Here is a 16,284-nt window from a genome sequence, read left to right as displayed (position 1 = left end):
TGTTCCCAGATTCAGTTTATGCAAAAAAGAATTTTCCAGTGAAAGAACAAAAGCTCTGCTTTCGTCTGTACTGACGTTGCACAATGTCACGAATGATACCAGAAGCTGCATAATTAATACATGTACCTTTTAGAAGGCAAGAGTTATAAGGTCCCTTCTGACCCTCAAATCCGAGTGCTGTTTTCAGCAAGGTAAAAGAAGTATCAGCCACAGGGTATAGTTTTCTACCATGCAGTTTCATCTGTTATTCAAGCCAACAAATCATTTTTGGTTGGCTCATGAGATCAGTGGTAGAACAAAACGAAAGGAGGAATGTCACATCAGAGCTGCATGAATATTGCACACAAATTGTCACAAATGCTCACTTGAATTTAAAAGTGACCTTGTTTTATTTGTACGCATACCATTACTGTGTTGAATTCCTGCACCTATTCCAGTAATTGAGGATTAGAGAGACAAGGTGGGTGAGGTAATATTTTTTTCATTGGACCAACTTCTGTTGGTGAGAGAGACAAGCTGTCAAGCCACACAGAGCTTGTCTTCAGATTAAGGATCTCTCATAAAAATGATCATTCAAAGTAAAGGAAGCACAATCTTGAATATTCTCAACAGTGGCACATTTTATATGGGAGGTGACACTGCAGCTGGAAAGTGTAATTACAGTGCCATCAGCTTGGTTAGACTTACATGTGCTAGCTCTAATCACAATGGAGAGCAAACTGTCAGAGTCCAGATCAGGGGTGGGCAAACTTTCTGACCCGAGGGCCACATCTGCGTGGGAAAATTGTATGCAGGGCCATGAATGTAGGGCTGGGGCAGGGGGTTAGAGTGCAGGAGGGAGTGTGGGAGTGCAGTGTGCAGGAAGGAGCTTGGGTGCAGGAGGAGTGCGGCAGGGGGCTGAAGGGAGTTAGGGTTCGGGTGCAGGCTCCAGCATGGCAGCGGCGCGCAACAGGGCTAAGGCAGGCTCCCTGCCTGCCCTGGCCCCACGCTGCTCCTGGATGTGGTCAGCATGTCTGTCAGTGGCTCCCTGGGGGTGGGGAGGGGAAGGCAGCTCCACTGCGCACTGCCCTTGCCTGCAGATACCACCCCCTGAAACTCCCATTGGCCGTGGTTCCCCATTCCCAGCCAATAGGAGCTGTGGGGGGCGGTGCCTGCAGGCAACAACAGCACACAGATGCCTGTGGTCATCCCCCAAGGGCCACAGGGATGTGGTCCCAGCTGCTTCTGGGAGCGGTGCAGGGCCAGGGCAGGCAGAGAGCCTGCCTTAACCCTGCTGTGCCACGGGTCTGGCAATCATGCGGGCCAGATTGAAAGCCCTGATGGGCTGGATCCATCCCCTGGGCTGTAGTTTGCCCTCCCCTAGTCTAGATACACCATGTGGATTTGAGAAGAGAATTTTGTCTTCAGTAGCTTTGCAGTTTAAAAGCAAGGTAGAGTTTAAAGTTTTGCTGGTTTTTTAAACTAAATAGAGATGCAATGGTCTCTCTTTTTGTAACATGGTAAGTGACCCAGGGGTAAACATGTATTGCTTTTTGAAGGTATTCTAACACATTTTGTGTTTGTTTGTTTGTTTTGCAATGCCTTTTTTTGCTTATTACATCCAAGGTCTTGGAATCCACAAACTCTGGTGTTTAGGCTCTGCTCCCAGGGTGGGTGGATCACTAGTATGAACTTCTTTATGAATCTCAATAGGTTTTAACTCTAAAGATTAATTTAATTATGACAATTTAAATAGCGACACTGTTAATTGCTGATGATACCAGAAGCATCTAGTTAATGTAACTGAGCATAGCTGTTCTACTTATTCAAACAGGAAACAAGCTGCAAATTTTGCATATGCAAATAGTCTATTGAATAATCTTAATTGGATAACTGAGAATGCACACAGGTAAATATGAGGTTTACAGTGCCATCAGCAAAATAGGTTGGACTCCCACAGTGTGGATTTTGTGAGGTTTTATCAAAGGTGACCCATGAAGAGCAGCCAAGCCCGATCAATGAATAATCTAACAAATATATCTACTGAATTACTCTATTTCAATATTACTGTCACACCTGGTATTAAAATATAAAAAGGGATCTAAGTTATTGTGAACATAGCTCTGCTCTTGTGTTTCCCAATTTCCTCACCAGGATCTTACACCCTTTGCAACCTTCCCCTTCATCTAATCTGTATTTATAGTATTGTGCTATATGCTTCATTTGAAATTTGGGTTGCCTTGTTTAAATTAGTCTGGAATCTCCTAATGGCGTGGACTTTATCTTTTTCCATGTTTTGCACAAAGGTGAGTTAATTTTTGTTGTCTCATATATATATATATATATATATATAACAAACAAGATAATAAAAAATGAAATAAATGAAATCATAATAAAGTCCCCAGAGAAAGTCTTTGCAGGCTGTGCCAAAAGTTTGTACTGGCTTCTTTGTCCCCGACTGAAACCTAAAGAGGCCCTGATCCAGCAAAGCATTTGAGCAAATGTTTAGCATTAAGAACATAAATAACCCCATTGAATGGGACTTCTCAGATGATTACATTTAAGCACATGTTTAAGAGCTTTGCTGAATTGGACCATAATATACTTAAGGTTTTGGCTGCACAAACTTGCACTGGTCTAACTAAAGGTGTACTTCTAAGTCCATTTATTAAACTGGAACAAGATTGTGTCTGGACACACTACTTTCAGGTTGAGTGGTTTACTTCAATTTAACTTCATCGCTTTTTTATAGGATTGAATTAAGACACTCTTAAAATTAAATTAGTATGTCTTGACCCAATCTTTCACCAGTTTAATAAAACAAATTTAGTTAAAACAGTGTAAGTTTGTAGTAGAGGCCTCTAAAACGGCAGGGGCCCTTTTCACATTTAAATCTTTGTCACACTAAAACCCCAATTTGTGAGCAAATCTATTCCTTAGGTTTGGCTCATGCAAATTCAGTTTGAGCTCACTAGTCTGAGTTGCTGCACCCAAAAATCTAGATGTGAAAATTTTAGAGGCAAGATTGAAGCTCATTTGACAATGTCTGTAAAGTGCCACATGCAAATAATTAAAAATAATAATTTTGGCCCATAAACTAATCTGTTATAATGTTATATATATAGTAAGTGCTGTGAACTTTTGCCATGGTGACATTACACAGAAATAAATTCAGTTGCAACATCTTCTTAGAAAGGCAGAAGTATGTCTGACTCTGAGGAATTTTTTTTTAAATTGTGTTTATTCTGAACACGATTGCTCTTGTTCCGTTTTTTTAATGGGGTGGGGGTGGGGGGCAAAGAGGGAAAATTGGCTCACTGTCTCTTACAGTGACTCAGACCTTCAAGAGGAAGCTCTGACTAGACCCTGCTGAGCTCAGCCATAGGAGGTCATAATTACTTTGTTTTAGAAGCTTAATTGCTCTTTGTTTAACCAAATAATAAATATTTGCCAGGCAGCTCCCAGCCCAAAGGCACGCTATACATTTAAAAATGTCACTGTTTATTTATTGGTATTCGCTGATTAGATTGCCATCAAGGAAAGAATTCAGATACTCCAACAACTCAGAGTCCGGTATCACCAATACCAAACCTTCTCAAACTCTTAACTGCTTCCTCCTCTCTCCACAACAGAAATAAAATGAAACATGTAAGATTTAGCTGTCATTGTAGCCTGCATTTGAATCAGGAAACAATTTATGTGTTTAATTAATATGAACAGTATCAGAGGAATATGACATTAAATTCATTAGAAGAGGTAAATTTTCCCCAGTAAATTTAGGGGAATAAACTTCACTGGGTACAAGACACCTTTATACTATGGCTGTCAATTAATTGCAATTAATTAATAACTCATGCAATTAACTCAAAAAATGTATTGTGATTAATCACACCATGAAACAATAGAATACCAATTGAAATGTATTAAATATTTTTGGATGTTTTTCTACATTTTCAAATGTACTGATTTCTATTACAACACAGAATACAAAGTGTACAGTGCTCACTTTATATTTTTTATTACGAATATTTGCACTGTAAAAATTGGTATTTTTCAATTCACCGCAGACAAGTACTGTTGTGCAGTCTCTATTGTGAAAGTGTAACTTACAAATGCAGATTTTTATATATATATATTTATTATATTTCTATATATTTTTTACATAACTGCACTCAAAAACAAAACAATGTAAAACCACAAGTCCACTCAGTCCTCCTGGTTCAGCCAATCGCTAACATGAACAAGTTTGCTTCCATTTACGGGAGAGAATGTGCCCTCCTTCTTATTTACAATGTCGGCGTTCGCATGGCACTTGTGTAGCTGGCATTGCAAGGTATTTATGTGCCAGATATGCTAAACCTTCATATGCCCCTTCATGCTACAGCCACCATTCCAGAAAGGATGCTTCAATGCAGATGAAGCTCATTTAAAAAAATAATGCGTTAATTAAATTTGTGACTGAACTCCTTGGGGGAGAATTGTATGCCTTCTGCTCTGTGGTTTTACCCACATTCTGCCATATATTTCCTGTTATAGCAGTCTCAGATGATGACCCAGCACGTGTTTGTTTTAAGAACACTTTCATTGCAGATTTGACAAAACGCAAAGGTGGTACCAATGTGAGATTTCTAAAAATAGTGACAGCTCTCAACCCAAAGTTTAAGAATCTGAATTGCCATCCAAAATCTGAGAGGGACAAGGTGTGGAGCATGCTCTCAGAAGTCTTAAAAGAGTAACACTCCAATGCGGAAACTACAGAACCCAAACCACCAAAAAAGGAAATCAGCCTTCTGCTGGTGGCATCTGACTCAGATGATGAAAATGAACATGTGTCAGTCTGCTCTGCTTTGGATAGTTATCAAGCAAAACCCCTCAGCAGCATGGATGCATGTCCTCTAGAATGGGGGTTGAAGCATGAAAGGACATGAATCTTTAGCACATCTGACACGTAAATATCTTGCAATGCCAGCTACAACAGTGCCATGAGAACACCTGTTCTCACTTTCAGGTGACATTGTAAACAAGAAACAGGCATCATTATCTCCTGCAAATCGTAACCAAACTTGTTTGTCTGAGAGATTGGCTAAAGTAGGACTGAGTGGACTTGTAGGAGCTAAAGTTTTATGTTGTTTTATTTTTGAATGCAGTTAAAGGGAATGGCGCCTTTGCTCTCTGTTACTGGCATGTGGCTTAGAGAAGAACACATGTAAAAATATGTCCTGGTTCACATGAAACTGGGAGACTACCTTTGGTAGAAATGCAGGGTGAGGGCGTAGCTGCACCTTGTCTTTATAAAAGACCGTATGGAGCCCCCAGAAGTCAGCGCTCTGAGCTCAGAGACCCTTCTGGCCGAGGTTATGGCCACCAGAAAGGCCACCTTCCAGGAAAGGTAGGACAGAGGGCAGGTCGGCATGGACTCGAAAGGGGGCCTCATGAGTGTGGACAGGACCAGGTTGAGGTCCACTGGGGAATGGGCTGTCACACCTGGGGATAAAGCCTGTCCAAGCCCTGGAGGAATTGGCTCACCATGGGATTTCCGAAGACTGATCTATCTGCTGCCCCCAGGTGGAAGGCCAAAATGGCATCCAGGTATACTTTGATAGATGATATTACCAACCCCTGCTGCTTGAGGTACAGTAGGTAGTCCAAAACAAGGGGCATTGATGCTTGCTGTGGAGGGCTGCCCTTCTGCAGAGACCAAATGGAAAACTGCTTCCACTTTGCCAGGTACGTGGCATGAGTAGAGGGTTTCCTACTTCCCAGCAGAACCTCCCTAACTGAGTCCAAACACTGAAGCTCGAGCGGGTTCAACCATGGAGTTTCCGTGCCGTGAGGTGGAGGGACTCCAGGTTGGGGTGTTGTAGATGGCCGTGGTCCTGTGTGATGAGGGCCAGGCACACGGGAAGGACTGTCCACTGAGAGGTTCAATACTTTCGTGAGCCAGTGCTAGGGGGACCACGCTGGTGCTATGATGATCAAGGAAGCCCTGTCCTGGTGAGCCTTGAGGAGGACTTTGTGTATGAGTGGAAAGGGTGGGAACATGTACAGCAGGTGACTTGTTCATGAAAGGTGGACCTGGTACGCTTGGTATTCCAGACGAACCGCCCTCAGCTCCCTTACATTGATGTGCAGCGATAGTTGTGTGTGGGACCATCGGCCTTGGGTTCTGATATTGCCCATGTGCACTCCCCAACTGAGTGGTGAGGCGTCCGTGACTAGGGATAGCGTAGGTTGGGATTGGGCAAAGGATACTCCCACACAGACCACTTGCGGCTGCAGCCAGCAGCAGAGTGATACCAGTCAGCTCTGTAGTTTTAGGGAACCAGGGCACAGTATGTAGCCTGTCTGACGCATGAAAGAGACACACCCCCACCCAGTCTCTGCTTGAACCAAAACTGATCAAAGAAGAGACTTGCAGAGAGCAGTGAAGGGTGTTGGGAGACACACCTAGACCCTCCTGACAAGGGTGACAAGATTAAGGCATCTCCATTAGCATACAGAATGGAGAACAGAGGCCACTCCCCTAGCCTCATCTGCATGAAAGATGGGACAGGGAGACATCTCCATTAGCATACAGAATGGAGAACAGAGAACCGCACTGAACTCTGGGACCAGAAAAGCAGGGAAGCACTCCATCATGGGGAATCTCTGCTCCAGATGTTAATGAACCTAGGCCTGCACACACCCAGCTCAGCAGTTATCAGACCAATTCTAGTAATGATTCCTTGATTGATATCCAAAATACTGAAGCAGCCTACTTGCATTGTGAGCTCCCTGGAAGAAAACAGAAAAAAGAAAAGGAGTACTTGTAGCACCTTAGAGACTAACCAGTTTATTTGAGCATGAGCTTTCGTGAGCTACAGCTCACTTCATCGGATGCATAGCATATGCTATGCTGTAGCTCACGAAAGCTCATGCTCAAATAAACTGGTTAGTCTCTAAGGTGCCACAAGTACTCCTTTTCTTTTTTCTTTTTGCGAATACAGACTAACACGGCTGTTACTCTGAAACCTGGAAGAAAACATCACCCATAGCCAAGAGTGATCAGCTCCTATTGTCTAGCCTAATGAAAACCCTTGAGTCATCAGTTTACCCATAAACAAATCTAGTGTTCTCCCTTGAACCACTGTATTTTCTCTACAAAACCCCCTGCCTATGCCCAAGTAAGTGTTCTGATGCAGGGACCTAAACTCTGTATCAGTTCTACTGGGACTCCATCTCCTGACTGATTGTGCTGGGGGCTCTGCCTGCCTCCAGCAGTCAGGACCCTGAGCTACCAACATCACCTGGGAACCCCAACCAGTTCAAGTCTTGCGGAGTGGGTGAGATGCCTCTCTCTCTCTCTCCCTTTCTACCTCAGGTATTAACCTTCAATAATGGAACTGTTATGTTTGTTTAGCCCTCGTGTAATTATCACTATTATTCAATAAATACATTTTATGGTTAAGGTGGGTGCTTCTCTCTCTCTCTGTCTCTCTCTCTCTCTCTCTCTCTCTCTCTCTGAACTTTACTCTTTTGTGGTTTTAGCTTCCCCATTTACGCTGCAGCAATGCTTTTTATCTAAGCTAAAGATCCCTGTAGCACCCAAAAATACTGTGGGGTTTGCTCATCAAGTGGGTTACTACCAGTACCATTGTAACATGAAAGGGGGGATAGGGATGTGCTGAACCTGTGGTGTATAAGGGTGGCAGCTGAAAGTGCTGCTTGGTCCAGCCCATTGAGTACACGGACATATAAGGGGGTCAACTTGAGAGTGCTGATTCACCCGGTCCACTCAGCCTTTCTCTGTCAGTATGCGTGGGTGTGGACGTGTTCACCTGATTCTGGGGCTAGAAGAACCCAGCCCTAGGAACCTAGGTCCTGCAGGATAGCTCCAGTGGGAGGGGAGTTGCAGAAGGGAGAAGAAGAGCTCCATCTGAACACACAAGTACTACATTAATAGAATTACAGAACATCCCTCTCCCTCCCCCCCCCCACACACACACACAAAGAGTAACCCTAATAAATGAGCATACCCCAAAGAAACAGGCACATCTGATAAACAGGAGAGACTCGAGAATGCAAGGGTGACTAATCTGTACAGTGGGGCCCTGCTGGGTTTGTGCACCTGTGGCAACCACACCTGGAGAGGCCGAAGGCGCAATCTGATGCGCTGGACCACGTATATACAGGCCACCATATGCCCCAACAGTTTGATGCAATTTCTGGCCATTGTAGGGAACTGGCAGAGGTTCTCGATGATGTCCCTGCGTGCTCGGAAGCACAGCTCAGGCAGAAGTGTCCTGGCTTGCATCAAGCCATCCAAGAGAGCTCCTATGAATTCTAGTCTCTGCATCGGGACTAATGTGGATTTGGGCATGTTCAATATGAGGCCCGGCCTGAGGAAGGTGGCCCAAGCCAGAGCCACATGCTCTGCAGCCTGTGCTTGCGACTTGGCCTGGGAAAACTTGCACCTAATGTTTGCTAAGAAAGGCTGCCACAACCGCCATACGCTTTGTGAATACCCAGGGGACCACCAAAAGTCCAAACTGGGAGCATCCTGAACTGGCAGTGCTGGCTGCTGACCACAAAGTGAAGAAATCATCTGTGGGCTGGGATAATGGAGATATGAAAGTACGCATTTTTCAAGATGAGGGCGGCATACCAGTCCCCTGGATCCAGGGAAGGAATAATGGAGGCCAGGGAGACCATGCGAAACTTCACCTTTCCTTATGGATGTGTTGAGGTCTCGCAGATCCAGGATAGGCCGGAGCCCACCCTTGGCCTTGGGGATGAGGAAATAACAGGAGTAGAACCCCTTGCCCCTGAATTCCTGAAGAACCTCCTCTATTGCCTGTAGCAAGAGGAGTTGTTTATGAGTACGGTCCCTGAAGAGGGACATGGAAAGGGGGTGGGAGGGAACAGAATTGGATAGAATATCCCACCCCTACTGTGCTGAGGACCCAGCAATCTGATGTGATCTAGGACCAGGCATGGTAGAAGTGGGACAGTTGATTCACAAAAAGGGGATAAGGATCCGAGCTTAGTACTGGTGCTCCGTCCTTGGGCACTTCTTCAAAAGTTTGGCTTCGGGCCGGGGGCTGTTTCAATGAGCCCTGTCCTTGGCCTGAGGAGGACTGCGATGGGTATTATTCCTACCTCATCTCCTGGACAAGTCCTGCCTTGGGAGCCCGGAATAGAAGTGGAATGGGGGCCGAGGCTTAAATGGCTCTCTTTGGCGTGCTGGGGTGTGGATCCCCAAAGACTTGAGTCACCTGCGAGTCCTTAAGACTGTGCAAGTGAGAGTCTGAATTTTGGGCAAACAAGCCCACACAGTCAAAGGGCAGGTCCTGGATAGCGTTCTGGACTTCTGGTGGTATACCCGACACCTGCAGCCACGCGCTGCGTCTCATTGTAATGGCAGTAGCAATAGTCGAAGCTGCCGAGTCCGCCGCATCTAACTCAACCTGGAGGGAGGTTCCTGAGACCACCCTGTCCTCCTCTAGAAGTGCATTAAACTCCTGGCAAGAGTCAGCCGGGAGCAACTTCTGAAACTTTGCCAACACGCTCCAGGAGTTGAAAGCATAGCGGCCAAGTACCGCTTGCTAGTTGGCCACTCAAAGCTAGAACCCCCCGGTCAAGTAGACCTTTCAGCTGAAAAGGTCCAGCTTCTTAATGTCCCGTGACTTTGGAGCAGGACCTGGCTGCCCCTGCCCCTCCTTGTGATTTGCCTCATTGACCACTAGAGTCCCTGGTTGGAGGTGGGTGAAAAGGTATTCATACCCTTTCTGCACCACAAAATAACCTCTCTCCACCCCTTTAGTGCTGGGTGGTATCGAGCCGGAGTCTGCCAGAGCACCCTAGTAGTGTTCTGGATGGTTTTTATCAGGGGAAAACACACCCTAGATGGACCCTCCAGGGTAAGGATGTCCACCATCAGATCCGACTCCTCCATAACCTCCTCTGCCTGGAGGTTTAGGTTTAGGGCCACCCTCCTAAGAAGGTCCTGGTGGCTCCCGGTGTCCATCACCAGTAGGGTGGTGATAGTGCCCACCCCCGCCTTCTCTGTCGAGTAGGAGGCGGCGACCTGTGGGACTGGGTCTTCCTGCCCTTCTGGCTCCCTAGAGGCTGGGTTGGGTGCGTCAGTCTCCCCCCATGACTGGAGGTAGCTACAGTACAACTGGTGGCACTGGTTCAGGTGCTGTGCCTGAGTGTGAGGGCCCAGAATCCTTGTCCCGTATGGGGTCCTCCAGAGCCCTGGGCGTGTGGCGAGACACCAACATTGCTGAGGTGCGGATGCCAGCGATGCAGCCCTGACCCTGATGATAGGCCGAAAGAGTCCAAAAGGCCATTGTACTGGGCCCTGCTACTGGGGTGGCCAGGATACCACCGGTGCCAACGAGTCCACGACTCATAGGGCCGGGACCAAGAGCAGTACCAGCTGCGCCGGGAGACAGAAGACTCAGACTCCGATCCGGAAGACTACTGTGAGCCTGACCAAAGGGGGGGCGGAGCCTGACTGTGCCAGGGCGTGATACTGGGGTGATGGGGAGCGGCGCCATAACACCATGGGCTTGCCCTGATGATGAACAGGGGGAAGGGAGCGATGCCATTTGTACCGTGAAGGGTGCTGGAGATGGCGTCACACGCAGCACCATCATAGATGCCACATACAGTGGTGTTGTCAGGGCCGCCGATGGTGCTGGGATGTGAGCTGACGTCTGGATCGGTGCCGGTGTTCGCATCTGCGGGGCTGGGGACGGTGCCGTCACGGCAATAAGGTCCCGCACTGCCTCGTAGGTATCCAGCGTGGAGGGGAGGTAGAGCTCTTCCTCCAAATCCTCCTGGGGAGTCCACCAGCACTGGACTCGACTCTGGCCCCGACCGGAGTCCATCAACGGTGCTGGGTCTTGAGGGCTAAACTGGGGATATCCCAGCATGGGACGCACCCAGCTGGAATCCCCTCACGGCTTCTTAACAGGGGGACGACCGCATCCATCTTCTTTTTCTTGTGTGTCACTGGGGACTGAGTGTGGTGCCACCTGCTAGAGCTGGCCTTACGAGCTGGGGCGCGATGCTGATGCTACTTGGAGGAGTCCTTCCTCGGTGCCGGGGCATCCTGCACCGAGGCGCTGTGCACCGATGATGCCGGTGCCATTTCCGGTACTGGCAGAGGGCTGACTCCATTGGGAGGAGCTTTAAACGATAGTCCCTTTTAGGGGAGATTGCTCTCTTAGTCCTAGGTCTAAAGCTCCTGCGAATTGGGCACTTGTTTGTCTGATGACCTTCTTCTCAGCACTTAAGACAAGCAGCATGTGGATCACCTCTGGGCACAGGTTTCGCACACCTCTCACACGCCTTAAACCCTTGCGACCGAGGCATGCCCCAGTGCCTGGGGAAAACTAAGAATGGGCCCCCAAAGTAAACTACTATACAACTCAAACTATTTACAAAATGAGAAAAGGGAACCACTAGGTAGCCACTTGCGAATGCAAGAGACAGAGCTGCTCCAATGACCGTCACTGGCGGTAAGAAGGAACTGAGCAGGCGGCGGGTCAGCAGGGACCTATATACACTGCCATGAAGGTGTCACTCCAGGGGTCTCCACAGCTGACCAAATGGGTACAAGTAGGGAGAAAACCTTCCGATGATCATGCACATGGCGTGCACACACACCTATTGGAATGCAGATGAGCAATCACTCGAAGAAGAACTAAGTTCTCTTTTACGTAAGAAATAGCTTCTTGGTCTTGCATGGGTAAGGCTGGAAATATAATACAAACATGCTTTAATTGTTCTACGTGACTCCTTTTATATTGGAGCACGCATTGCAGTTGTAACAGTGGATCTTTCCAGATCATGGTCATCATGAGAGGGACTTTCCAGAATGACACCAGGCCTGAAGTCTGCTCACCTCAATGAGGATTGGGCCATGCTGACCATAACCAGAGCATGTGAATCACATACTTGGCCCCGAATCTATGAAGATGGCACCTGAGGTAGAGTAAGTGGGATTTGTCCCCTATAAAGGTCAAGACCACCATGCAGAAAAGCTATGGCTGTACAGAACCTAGAGAGTGACTAAAAGATTTGTTCTTAGTAATGGAAATCAAAATCCTACCCCAGAATTGAAGAATGGTATACAGATATGGCTGCACAGGCAGGTATGGAAAGGATCCCCTTCCATAACAAAAATGATATAGATAAGTTTACTTGTATGGGCAAACTTCATAGAAATTAAATGATTCAGGTTGAGTCCTTCTGGTACTCTCTCCCATCCCTTTTCCCTTTCTTCCTTCTGTTGGTCTCCTCTGTAGTAGTATTGACTTTTATGTCCTTTATATTTCATTATGTGTGCAAAAGCTCATATGATTGATAGTTTTATTCTCTGTATGGTAACTTATACTGTAGTCAAAGTTTTTTTTAATTACTACATTGGTATACAAAAATTTCAATAAAAAGACCGTGCACAATTGTGCTTTCTCAGTTCACCAACAGTATCTACAAGAAATGCCCCTTTCCTTCCCAGACCATGAGACCACCCAGGATAAGAAGAGGTGGAGACTCTGGCCACCAGCTATGCCAGCTTGACTAGTCTGCTCTTATCCGAGAGACCCCTGCCAGTGTCAAGTGCTCTGACTGAACTACTCCATCATGTGGTTCCACTAAATGCAACCACATGAGTTAAAAGTCACAAGACCACAAAGCAGAAAAAGTTCAAACTCTTTTTGTCTTAAAGGAGAAATACCTCTTTATTTATCCAACTCCCATTGAAAGCACTGGCAAAACACATGTTGTTTGTAGGAGCTGGAGCAAGATCTTATTTTCCTCTGTGCTAGCATGGCCAGGTAGCGCAGCTGCATTTCTGCTTTCTCTCTCTCTCCAACACCAACACAACTCCAAATCTATGCGCCAGCTCAACAGCCTCCTCCTAGAAGCTTCTACTCCCTCCCCCCTCCCCATCCTCCCTTTATTTTACAAATGGCTGGGGAGGGGAAAACGACTATACAGTTGACTCTTGCTAAATTCTGATGGGCAAAATCTGCTCTCAGTTAAATTCATGTAAATCAGGACTAACTCAATAGACTTGAATAGAATTAGTCTCGATTTATACCAATGCAAATTAGAGACAAATTTGCCTCTGCATACTGTTTTCCAAAACTGTTACTTGAGCCTGTAATTTCCCTGCTCTGCATGTTGTCCTTCCTGAAAACAATTAAAATGTGAGGCTAAGATCCCAGCCCCTTATCCAACTGCTTTGAGCTATTCAGACAATGAAACGCTAACACAATGGGGCAACTGAGGATTACGCAGCACAGGGGAATCCTTAGGAAGCATAAAGCTGACACAACCAGTTCTAGGACACACTCTGCTGGCTCCCAGTGGGCAAGGAGGGGGGTATGACTGCATCAACTTGCTCTCCAACAATACAGTCCCTAAGGAACTGTTACTACTGTGTAACTTAGAACAGCCCTTACTATAGGCCAGTGGTTTTCAACCTTTTTTCATTTGCAGACCCCTAAAAAATTTCAGATGGAGGTATGGACCCCTTTGGAAATCTTAGACATAGACTGTGGACCCCTAGGGATCTTTGGGCCACAGGTTGGAAAAAAAAAAATGGTTACTCACCTTTTCATAACTGTTGTTCTTCGAGATGTGTTATGTCCATTCTAATCAGGTGTGGATATGCTGCATGCATGACAGCTGGAAGATTTTTCCCCAAGCAGTATCCCTAGGGTCAGCCTGGGCGCCCCCTGGAGTTGCGCCTTCATGGCGTCCAATATAGGGCCCAGCCAACCCGACCCTCTCTCAGTTCCTTCTTGCCAGCTACTCCGACAGAGGGGTAAGGAGGGAGGATATGGGAATGGACATGAACACCACATCTTGAAGAACAACAGTTATGAGAAGGTGAGTAACCGTTTTTTCTTCTTCGAATGCTTGTTCATATCAATTCCAATCAGGTGACTCACAAGCCCAAATTCAGGAGCTGGGGTCGGAGTTGTCCACTGATTGGGAAAAGCCGTGTTGTCTCTGGCCTGCTGGGTAATTGCACAGTGAGCAGTGAAAGTGCGTATAGAGGACCACGTCACTGCTCTGCATATTTCCTGCATCAGAACCTGAGCCAGGAACGCAGTTGAAGAGGCCTGCGCCCTAGTGGAGTGCGCAATGTTTAGAGGGCAGGCACCCCTGCCAGGTTGTAGAACTCTCGGATACAGGACACGATTCATGATGAGATCCGTTGAGAGAGACAGGAAGACCTTTCATTCTGTCTGCCACAGCCACGAATAACTGAATGGACTTTTGGAACGGTTTTGCTCTTTCAATGTAAAAGGCTCACGCTCTGCAGACATCCAATGAGTGAAGCCTCTGCTCCCTGCAGCTCAAGTGTGGCTTCAGATAGAACACGGGGAGGAAGATTGAGTTTGCAACATCCAGGTGTAGCGACCACTCATGGAACAACCTGCTGAGATAATCCACCAACTTGTTCTGTACCCCAGGGAGGTACAATGCTTGCAGGTGTATAGCATGCTCCACACAGAGGTCCCACAGCATGAGGGCTTCCTGGCACAGGGGAGAGGAGAGTGCATCCCCGTTTGCTGATATAAAACATCACCATGGTGTTGTCTGTCATAACTGATACACATCTGCCTGTTAAGTGGGCTCAGAAAGTCTGGCATGCCAAGCGTACCACTCTCAGACGTCGGATGTGGAGGGGGAGTTCCGCCCAAGACCAGAGGCCTTGAGTCCTGAGGTCCCCCAGATGTGCTCCCCAGCCCAAGGCTAACACATCTGTCACTACTGAGAGAGACGGCTGTGCGCTGGTGAAGGGGACCCCTGCACATACCTCCTGTGGGTCGAGCCACTACAGGAGGGAGTCAAGGACAGGACGAGGCAGAGTCACTAACCTGTCCAAGCTGTCCCAGACTGGCTGATACACTGACGCTAGCCACGACTGAAGGGTTCAAAGTCCGAGTCTGGCATGCTGTACTACGTAGGTACAGGCAGCCATGTGTCTTAAAAGTTTCAGGCAATTCCTTGGTGTGGTGGTGGGGAACTGCCTGAGACCTCGAGCAATGTCACCGAGAGTCTGAAATCTTGCTTCCGGGAGGTATGCCCTGGTTTGTGTTGAGTCCAGTGCTACCCCTATAAACTCTATCCTCTGAACCAGGGACAGTGTTGATTTCCCCTCGTTCAGAAGACAGCCCAGTTTGTCGACCGTTGCTCTTATGAAGTCAACCTGTGCCTCCACTTGAGACCCGAAGTGGCCCTGGATGAGCCAGTTGTCAAGGTACAGGAACACCTGTACCTGCTGCCTGTGCAGGAATGCGGCCCGACTGCCAAGCACTTGGTAAACATTCAAGGTGTCACTGACAGACCGAATGGGAGGACTGTGAACTGGTAGTGGTTGTTGCTCACCACAAATCTGAGATATTTTCTGTGGGGTGGAGTTATTGCTATATGAAAGTACGTGTCCTTCAAATTGAGGGCAGCATACCAGTCCCCTGGATTCAAGGAAGGGATGATGGAGGCCAAAGAGACCATGTGAAACTTGAGTTTGTTCATGAACTTGTTGAGCTCTTGCAGGTCTAGGATGGGCCTGAGTCCACCTTTGGCTTTCAGTATTAGGAAATACCAGGAATAGAAGCCCTTGCCCTTCAGCTCCTGAGGAACCTCTTCTCCTGTTCCCAGTGATAGGAGTTAGTGCACCTCCTATATGAGGAGTTGCTCGGGAAAGGGATCCCTGAAGAGAGACAGTGAAGGGAGGTAGAAGGGCGGGAGGGCCGAGAATTGGAGGGAGTATCCCCTTTCTACTGTGCGTACACCAACGGTTCGATGTAATATGGGCCCATGCAGCATACGAAGGGGATAGTCATGACAAGAAGGTAAGACGGGGTGGATCCAGTTTCTGAGCTGGTGCTCCAGCCTCATGCACACCTTCAAAAGGCTTGTTTCTGGCTTGAAGGAGGCTTGGTCTGACCAGAGCCATGGCCTGAGTATGGGTGTGGCCTCTTCCTGCCACTCTTATTCCTCCTCCGGGAGCCATCCACTCAGTTTTGCTGGTAAAACTGCAGAATAGGTTGCAGCCTAAAATGCCTGTGCTGTGTGGCACGGGTGTGCATGCCCAGGGACTTGAGGATGGCCCCCCGAGTCTTTTAAACTGTGAAATCTCCTGTCCGTCTTTTCAGAGAACAGGACCAGACCTTCAAAGAGTTGGTCTTGAATGGTCTGTTGGACTTTGTGAGGTAGTCCAGAGACGTGGAGCCAAGAGCTCCTTCTCGTGGCCACTCCTGTAGCCATGATTCAGGAGGCCGCGCCATTAAGAGA

Source organism: Natator depressus, chromosome 6 (genome assembly GCF_965152275.1).
Source record: "Natator depressus isolate rNatDep1 chromosome 6, rNatDep2.hap1, whole genome shotgun sequence".
Taxonomy (NCBI): domain Eukaryota; kingdom Metazoa; phylum Chordata; order Testudines; family Cheloniidae; genus Natator; species Natator depressus.
Note: the sequence above shows the minus strand (reverse complement) of the source record.